Raw genomic sequence first — 9700 nt, 5'->3', positions numbered from 1 at the left:
CCCCCCCCTTTTTTTTTTTTTTTTTTTTTTTTTTTGGAGAAAGAGTCTCACTAATTTTCCCAGGCTGGGCTCAAACATGTACTCCTCCTGCCTCAGCCTCCCAGACTACTGGCATGTCTGGTATATGCCTCCACACCTGGTTCCCTTATATTAAATGCTTCATTGTTATTTCTTGTTTCCTTCTTTCTATTTGAACATTATCTACTATTTCCTACTTTGAGGGAGTATTATTGAGGTGTTGCACTATTTTCTACCATTTCCTACCCCACCTAAATATAGTAATAGTGCTAGTGTGATTAAAGCACTATCGTATTTACACTGTTGTGACTACTAACCCAGACAACATTGGTTCAAATTCTGCCTCTCAATAGGCACCAGCTAGGTGAATTTGCACAACATTTTCAATATTTGTAAAAATAAAAACCCTCTTCACACCCATTTCATGGGGTGTGGTGAGGGGTAAATGTGTAACTGTATGCTGAGATGTAATACAGGGCTGGGCACACAGGGAGAATACTCTAAACGTACCTGGAACAGATTTCTTGTTCATTCTTTTTCCTCTTCCTTTGCCTCATTTTTCTTTACTTAATTTGCAGTGTAACTTTCCTTCATGTATCCTGGATGCTCCCATAAGACCCAAATTCTTCTCACTGTGCATAGCACTTTGCATAGTTTTGTTACGGACATCGTCCCCGGGAGTGTTTATTCCACATCCGTGGGCCCGGTGCACCCTCCAGACGGGCACTCCCTTCTCCTCTTCCCAGCCTCCTTTCCTCTTGACCTGTATTCTTTGGCAACAAAGCACGTTTCTCAGCATATTCCTAAGACGAGGAACCTGGGGGGCAAATTCCTTCACTTGGGCATCTTCGAAAATGTCCTCATCCCACCCCTGCATTTGTCTGAACTTCAGCAGAACATGGAATTGAAGAGAAATAACTGCCCCTAGAATGTGTAAGGCTCCTCCATCATCCTCCAGCTGTCAGTGTTTCTCTTGAATAGTCTGGCACCGCTCTGATAGCAGACTTGTTATTCTCTCTGATGGTTCATAAGATTTTAATTCGTTCCTGGTGTAACATTTCACGAGGATATGCAATTCTTAAACTGGATATCCACTGGGCTCTTTCAATCTGGAAACTCATACTTTTTGGGGAAATTTTCTTTACTTCTCTTCTGACTGTGCCCTTTCCGTGTTCCTTTCAGCGTCTCTCTCACTGGAGTCCGACCTCTTAGATTTTCCCTCCATTGCTGTCTTTCCTCTCCAATCTCCCCATCTCTTCATCTCTCCGTTCTACTTCCTGAGAATCTTTCAGCTTCCTAACGTTTCATTTTTATTCTGCTCTCACATTTTTAATTTCCATTAACGTTTCTCTGATTTCTCGATATTTCTTTCTTATTAATCGCACACTATTCTAGTTTACAGAACACCACAGAATCTCTTCTCTCTCTAGAACACTATACTCAAGTTATCCTTAACACTGTCTTCTATACCTTGTATTGTTTTTCTTCTAAATTGCTCCTTTTTATCTTCATTTTTACCTCTATTCTTCATGCAAAAGGCTCTCCTGAACTACTTGGTGCTTTTTGGCTGGCTGTTCACATTCAAGAGAGCCACACGAAGATGAACGAAAGTACTAGGAGAGTGGGGTGAACTCCCTGTGGGTGACTGGCAGGGGCGTGTGTTGTTGGGGACCTGAAGACGTCACGTCCTCTGCTCCCCTGGTTAACTTCCCAGGAGAGAGAACCTCCCATTCTTGCAGCATTTGCACAGGCACACATTTGTGTTGGGCAGGGAAGCAGAGAGTATCATCCTAGATCTTCACTTAACCAAAGGTTTCTCAACCTCCGAATTATTAACATTTTCTGTCGGGCAGTCTTTTGGGTGAGGCTACTCTGAACGTAACAGAACACTTGGCCAAAACTCTGGTATCTACCCACTGGATGTCAGTAACTGACTCTTGGTCTATCATGATACAAAATAAAAATGTATCCGGGTGTTGTTGGATGACTGATTGTTTTGCTCTCTGGGAGCTCCCAGTTCACTGTGCACATAGCCTCATGAAGGGAGGCAGGATGAGGGATCCCTCTTAAACTGATCTTCCTTCGAGCCAGCCCTACCTTCAGAAGTACCTAGTGCCACCTGTATCCAAGGCCATCTGTAGGTGTGTGGTACAATCAGCTTGCTCATTGCTGGCTTCAGACTTTAAGCAGAAAAAACTAAAACTCAGGTCAGTTACTGTCAGCTATCTGCATTCCATATCGCCAGACTGCGTTTGCTATCTCTTCTACTCTGCCATCTTATTATAGATGGCTAAATTAGATAGAAATTCATAGGCAGCCAGAGGAGCGGGCCCTTGAGGGAGACAAGGCAGAAGATGAGAACCACAAGGTTGTGGCTGGAGGCGAACCCGAAGAGAACCCGGCCTCGAGATGGTGACCCAACAGCCAGGCCTGCAGCCTCCCTAGAACAGCAGGAGCTGGAGATTGCACTGAGATCAGCACGGCCCGGTCCATGAACACAGAAAGGCATCCACGCATAGGCAGGTGACTAGGACACCCAGACCCACACTCCCTTCCCCAGGGATGCCTTTGTTGCTTCTAGATTCGAAATTGTAAATAAGCTAAAGTTAGTGATGAATGATGTTGGCCATGTACCCTTGCTATGAGCCTTACTCCCCTGTTGAATCTATGTTAGCTAAGCAACTGTACTTGTAATCCTATAGGTTGAGTCGTTTTATTATAGGTAGAATATTAAAAGCAGTCAGACAGGGCTGGGCCCTCAAGACAATCAGTGCAGAGGATCACATCACAAGTGTGGCTGGCATCTGTCAAAGGCCAGGCCTCGAGATAAGGATGGAATAACCAGGCCTCCCCAGGGGATAAGTGATATCACCTGGCCCAATAAACTCTAAGTAGACATCAGTCACCCAGGTAGGTGACCAAGACCTCCTGATGCATCCCTTCCTAAAAACGTCCTTATTCTTTTTAAGCACACGTGCTATGTGACCTGCATCCCTCTGGGTCAATATTACCTAAGGGGCTGTACCTGTAATCTTACTGGTCAGCCATAGCTTTGACCCATGTTGAACCTATCTCGTGACTTTGCTCTATAAAACTAACTTCCTCTGAGAAGTGGGCTCCTTGGCAACCCCCTTTCGGGTCCCCTCCTGTCTCTCAGAAGCTAGCCATCTCAGTAAACTTCCTACTAGTAACCTCCACCGTTCCTTAGAATTCATTCCTGATTTTGGAGAACACAAACTCAGCGTATCTGACACCAGTGGGCCGGAAGTTACATTATCTCCCCTGTATGATCCACTCATAGCCGTGACTCTGCTGTGTAAATTACCTTGACAAAGAGCCTTGGTGGCCACTCCCCAGGAACTCCTGGAAATTTAGGAGCACTTCTTCCTATTTCCACTAAAACCCTTTTCTTCTCCTTGGGTTCACAACTTCATTCCTCAACGGTGTGAGATCGCAAACTCAGCACAGCTGACCCCTAATAGATTGGAAGTTATTTTCCCATAATAATCTCTTTCTCTATTTATCTTCATGGAATTCTGCTGCTTAATCTTTCTCTGACATTTTTCTGTGGCATCTCGTGTGGGAACCAACAAGAGGCATTGCATTTGGACATCATGTGTAACCTGATAACACTTAGTGCCTTGATTCTTGAATTCTGACATGTAACGAAAGCTAACAATTCTTACAGAGGCAAGGAAAACACCATCTAAGCTTCTCTTATCTGAGAGTACAAGAGTGTACAGTTCTTTTGTGCATACTTTATCAAAACCCCCGAGTTTAGGACTATAAAAACACACGAAGTTTCAAATATTACACTAAGATCAGGTCAGGACCAAACACCACCCCAACCCAGGTTGGGCAAAGCCTCGGTTATTTTGAGCAAAACCCTGTTACTACCAATAAACCGGATGTAACCATTGTCTCTTCTGCATTGAAGATAAAATTCTTTATCTTAAAAGAACACATCTCAGCCAGGCGTAGTGGCACACACCTGTAATCCCAGCACTCACGAGGCTGAGGCAGGAGGATCGCTGTGAGTCCGAGACCAGCCTGGGCTACATAGTGAGTTCCAGGTCAGTCTCAACTACGTAGTGAGACCCTGTCTCAAAAAAAAAAGAACACATCTGTGCAATTATCAGCCCCCCAAAATCAAGGGACCCCAAGGACCTGTCTGTCCAACTCTGCCGGTCGCTCTTCCATGAGGAGCATGGTCCTGGATTGAGTCACCCCTGAACCTTGCCTGGACTCCCATCTGGTCCATCTGCCACTCCTGTATTTAGTGGCCTCTAGTTCATTCTCTATCAGAGAATTTGCTTTTCAAAGAGCACATGTGCTCATTTCCCACGGCCCAGACCTTAAACTCAGTGGCTGCCTGGCTTCCCAGCGGTATGGAGGAGACAGAAGCCTCAGTGAGCCTAAGGCATCTCCACGCGGCTGGCCCTGGGTGGTTATATACGGAGCCTCCTGCGCTCCCCCTTTCTCCACCTCCTCCCCAAGGCCCTCCTTCTGTAGGACTCCCCCTTCCTGGAGTGCCCGGAATTACTGGAATGCTGTTTACCCAGAGGTCCCCTCCACTAGTTCCTTCCTATCACACCCAGCACATCTGTGGAGTCAGCTGGCCGCTAACGCTAGGCCAAGGGAGTTCCTTTCATTGCCTTCTTCCCATCATTCTTGTTACCACAATGGGAACACTTGGGTTCTGAAGTGCTTCTCCGACTCACGTCCCTCTAATACAGAGCCAAGGGCACCACTCCCGCCCATGCTTGGGAACCTGGTCCAGGCTCCTGGGCCACCCCCACCCCAGCCTTTGTCCTCAGCCCCACTACCTAGATGTAGGAGGCTCTTGGAAATTCCTGAAATTCCAAACCAGGATGCTCATCCACCAGACCGGACTGGCAGACCTCCAATGACCTTTCCTCCCTCCCAACTCAGAAAGGTGCGGGGACTGCACCTCCTGCATGCAATTGTAACAGAGAGGATTGTGGGAAAGGACAAGCACAGTGGCTGTAACTGGCTGGTCATGCTGTCAATCACGCTCTGAGAGACCCCACGGAGGTGTCCTAGCCCCGGCACACATTTCAAATCCTGGAGCCAAATGTCTCCCCCACCAGCGCCATCGTCCTTTTGCTGGCACAAGCCCGCTCACTCTGAGCACACCTTGTCCCTCCCTCTAAACTTCACTGAACTCAGGTGCTTTCTCCTTACTGTTGAGTGCAACGTCCACTTCTCTGCCCCCGTCCCTCCACTGGGCACTGGCTCTGCAAGGGCAGGGCCTGTCACGCCAGCCCTCTGTCCTCAGAGATGGGCACATTGCCAGTTTCCACTGTTGCTGCATGAGTGGACGACCGCTCTCTTCCCGTGGGCAGAGAGGAGAGGTGAGGAACGCATCCCAGGCGCTCTAGAAACAGCCTCTCTTTCATTCTTTCCACTCCTCTTTTTAGGTAGGATTGATCATTTGGGTCAGACGTGAGAAAATACTTTCTGTCAGGAAAAGAGCTGTCCAGTGAGGAGAGGGAGCTGAGGCAGACATTTTTACCTGCCAACATTTTCTCCTACACACATCAGGGGGTGGCAAAGTGCCCACCTAAAAATACTATTTCCCCAGTCTCCCTTATGGACAACTGTGTTTAGAACAATTATGAACACAACAAACACCACAAAATTGAAAAGAGGGACACGTGCCTTTTGCCCTTTACCCTTTCCTCTGTCTTCTACCTGGAGTGTGGATGTGACGGTATGAGCTCCAGCAGCCATACTGGACTATAAGGCTACCTTAAAAACAGAAATGTGTACTGGTGATGGAACTAAAAAGCAGAAGAGGGCTCCTTGTGAATAACGTAGCCACACCTCCCAGATCTGACTACCTCTAGATTCCTTTGTAAGAAAAGAATAAAAAAGTGAATCCTTATACTCTTATCCTTGAGTTGCTGACATCAACCTTTCTCCATCAACCAAACACAGTTCATAACTGATCTGACAGTTACTGAAAAGAAGCAAACCCTCCTCGCATGCCTTTCAATTCCTGAAGATAAAACAGAAGGGCCAAGGTGAACAAGAGGCGATCGGGGACCAGGGAGACAAGTCACAGCCCTTGAGCAGTCACCTCCAAGTGAACCCAGGCGCTGCCTCTCTGTAGTCTCCAGTGATGCAGGTTCTGCCACCTCCGTCGTGATGAAGGCATTTTCTCCTGCATCTCAGGCCCCGAATGCGTGAGCACAGTGGGCTGGTAACTCTAACATCAGCCAGATCACTGTCACTTTTCAGTTCTGCGAAGAACACGGGCAAATCTGCAACTGTACACATGTGAAATGGGCTCGGCTTAAGAAGGGACGGGAAAATGACAGGGACGGGTCACTGCATCGGGGCCGGGCACCGCCAGCAGACGCGTTCTAGAAGTCACTTCATGTGAGCCGCGCGGTAACCCTGTGAGGCAGGTGCCAGGCTCGTTTTACACATACGGACACTGGGTCAGGATCAGCGAGTGACTTGCTCAGGGCCCCTCCGGGCATAGGCTCCTCTGCCCCATACCCCAGGTGCTTCCCGTGACCTCCTCCCGCCTCAGAGCCAGCAGTGTGCTGCTGGGGCCCCACAAGCCCTACTGCTAAGTAATGTTCTTCGTAGGGTTTGTCACTGCCAAGGTCCTGTGGGTCGAATTTTACCCCCTAAAATGCTACGCTGAAGCCCTAACACACGGAACCAAGAATGTTTGGAAACGGGGTCTTGCATATTTAATCAGTTGAGATTAAGTCACATTAGGTTGGGGAGGCCACTGATTCAAGGACTAGGGTCCTTACAGTAGGGAGATCTGGACCCAGGGACGCAACGCAGAGAGGACAGCATCCTACCCAGATGGAGACAGAGCCGAGGCTGTGTGTCCCCAGCTAGGGAAGGCACCATTTTGTGACAACCAAAGGCTGGCAACAAGGAAAGGCTCTCCCCGGCACGCTTCAAGGGAGCAAGGCCCGGCCGACCCTCTATTCCAGACTTCTACCCTCCATGTGGGTGAGTGAGCTCGGTTCTACGGCGTTCAGCCTTGACCTGTGGTCATTTGGGAAACAACAGAGCAGTCAGTCTGGACCTCGGCTGGCTCGGCCTGGCAGTAACAAGTGCTGGCTGAGTACAAAGCTAAGTGTGCGTCTTGTGACTCAGGGGTGGTGCCAGAGCGAGGGAGAACCAGGGTGGGAATCCTGGGCCGAAGAACGGAGCTGGACAGGCAGGAGGGCAGGCTGCAGGTGTACAGGGCAGAGGTGCCGAGCCTGCACTGCGGGATGAGGACTGAAGACCTTCTTCCTCCACTCGCCTACAATGGGCCGTGCAAGGTAAACCAACCCAGTCCTGCGTCTGGATTTTGAGCCTCCATTGGGTTTGGACTGGCTAAAATCCACTGAATAAGAATTGACTGCAATTTTGGAATTTACACAATGCCAGAGGTATTGTTAGTAGGTTCACCAAATGTTCAATTAACTGAAGCCAGTGCTTGGAATCATTGGGGAGATAACTACACAGAATGGACCCACTGAAATATATGAAATCATGACTAATACAAACAGCAGCCAAGAAAAAGCCCCAGCTCAAACAGTCAAGCGAGGGTAACGGAACTGAAGGTAACTTCTGCTTGCTTTTCCTTCATTCGGCTTATCTTGCAGTAGAAACACTCGTTTCCAGGTAGTTTTAAGAAAATATACACCTAAATATTGCAAAGGAAATGATGTAATTCCTGTGACAGTTTCTTCAACCAGTCACACGTCAAGGAAGGAACGAGGCTGCGATAGATAAACCCCATCCAGCTCCCTTCCCACTTCCCTGAGGTCACTCAGGAAGTCTGGGTTGGCACAGAAGGCCCTGCCCTGTCACAGGCAAACCACATATCCAACACCGAGTGGAAGTCACCTGCGCTGGGGCTGACGGGCAGGGAGCTGACCCTATTCCAAGAGGGGTCAACACTGGTCCAAGGGCTGAGGCTAAGCAAGGCCACCAGGCTGAGCGCTGGCCCCTCTTCTCCGAACTCACAGCCCACGGTGTGGAGGGCCGCTCCTGCATCCACGACTGTCTAGATCTCTCCGTATGTATCTGTCTTTCATGCCTCCCTAGGTCCATGTATCCGACTGGTGACATCACACTTCCACTTTGGTCTAACTGGCACTGTGACTTGACATGTATGTGTTTACTTTGGCTGCAATAACAAAGCTCCGCAGACAAGTGACCAAATCCACAGAAATTTATTTTCTCTCCATCTGGGAGGCTAGAAGTTCGCATCAAGCTGTCCACATGGATGGTTTCTCCTGAGTTCCCTCTTCTGGGCTTGTTGTCCTTCAGAGCATCTTCCTCCTGTGCGTCTTTGTGTCACGGTCTCCTCTTCCAAGGACACCCGTGTTGAATTACAGCCTATCCAGGTGACCTCCTCCTTCCTAATTACCTCTTAAACACTGGCTCCAAATAAGTCATATTCTGAGGTGGTGGGGATTAGGACTTCAGCACATTAATGGGATGGGGGTACTTGTTCAGCCCATGACAGAGACCCTTGATCCACCAACCTTACTCTCCAGATACACCCAGGCTCACAGCAAAAGATATCACCACTCACCAAAGTGCTAGACGTAGAACCAGGAATCATTCCTGGGCCCCCTTCCTCCCCTACATATCAATTTATTTTAACCTATTACACTGGCTCTGCCTGTAAAATACGTCCTCAATCTCTGAACTTTTCTGTCTCCATTACTACTGTTACAGTTTAAATATCCTGTGTCCCCCAGAGTCTCCTGAATGGAGGGCTGGAGCCCCAAGGCCGCCATGTTGAGTTGGGGCCTAGAAAGGAGACAGGATCATGAGGGTGCTGACCTGGGAGGGTCTTGAGGGTTTGAGGCTGGACGGGCTGTCCAGAGTCGGGGTCTGGGTGAAGGACACAGGTCACCAAGTTGTGCCTTTAAAGGGTACGTCTTGCCCTGGCCCCCTTCGCTCTTTGCATCTCCCCACTTCCTGGCTGCCCTGAGGTGTGTACCCATCCTCTGTCACTCCCTTCCGCCATGATGTTTCTTCCTCACCTCAGGCCTAAAAGCCACGGGGACCAGCCAACCATGGACTGAACCCCTGAAACATGAACCAAAATAAACCTTCCCTCTTTTAAATTACTCTTCTTGTTCCACAAGGACAAAAGGCTAATACACCTACTAACACCTTATCCAAGCTGCCATCGTATCCTGAGTCAAAAGAAAACCTAATGGGTCCCTGCCTCAACGCCATCTTATCAAAGGCAGCCATTTCTAAATGAAAAAAGAAAAGAACGTGTCATTTCCCGGCAACACTTCCCTATTAATCTGAGGAAAACACCAAGCCCAAAGTCCCGTTCCCAAGCCCTGGTGTACATGGGCAACCACATCTTAGGATTTCCCCTTTGCTGGGCATGGTGGCACACACCTATAATTTTAGTACCATGGGAGGCTGAGGTAGAAGGAGCCCAAGTCGAAAATTAGCAAGACCCAGTCTCAAAATGGAAAAAAAAAAAAAAAACTTACTTTCAGGTATGTTTGTTAAAATTTGTTTCACTAATTAGCAACCTGATACTTCTTTTCTCATGCTTAATAGATATTTATCATTATTTGATGATTAGCTTCATGGGTGAAATAAAAACTTTATTATATAAAGCAAGAAATCCTTTTGCCTTGGCTATAACTGGACAGCATAT

Source organism: Fukomys damarensis, unplaced genomic scaffold, assembly GCF_012274545.1.
Source record: "Fukomys damarensis isolate Sample0158 unplaced genomic scaffold, DMR_v1.0_HiC HiC_scaffold_5, whole genome shotgun sequence".
NCBI classification, from domain to species: Eukaryota; Metazoa; Chordata; class Mammalia; order Rodentia; family Bathyergidae; genus Fukomys; species Fukomys damarensis.
The sequence above is the reverse complement of the archived record's forward strand: the minus strand, read 5'-3'. Positions refer to the sequence as shown.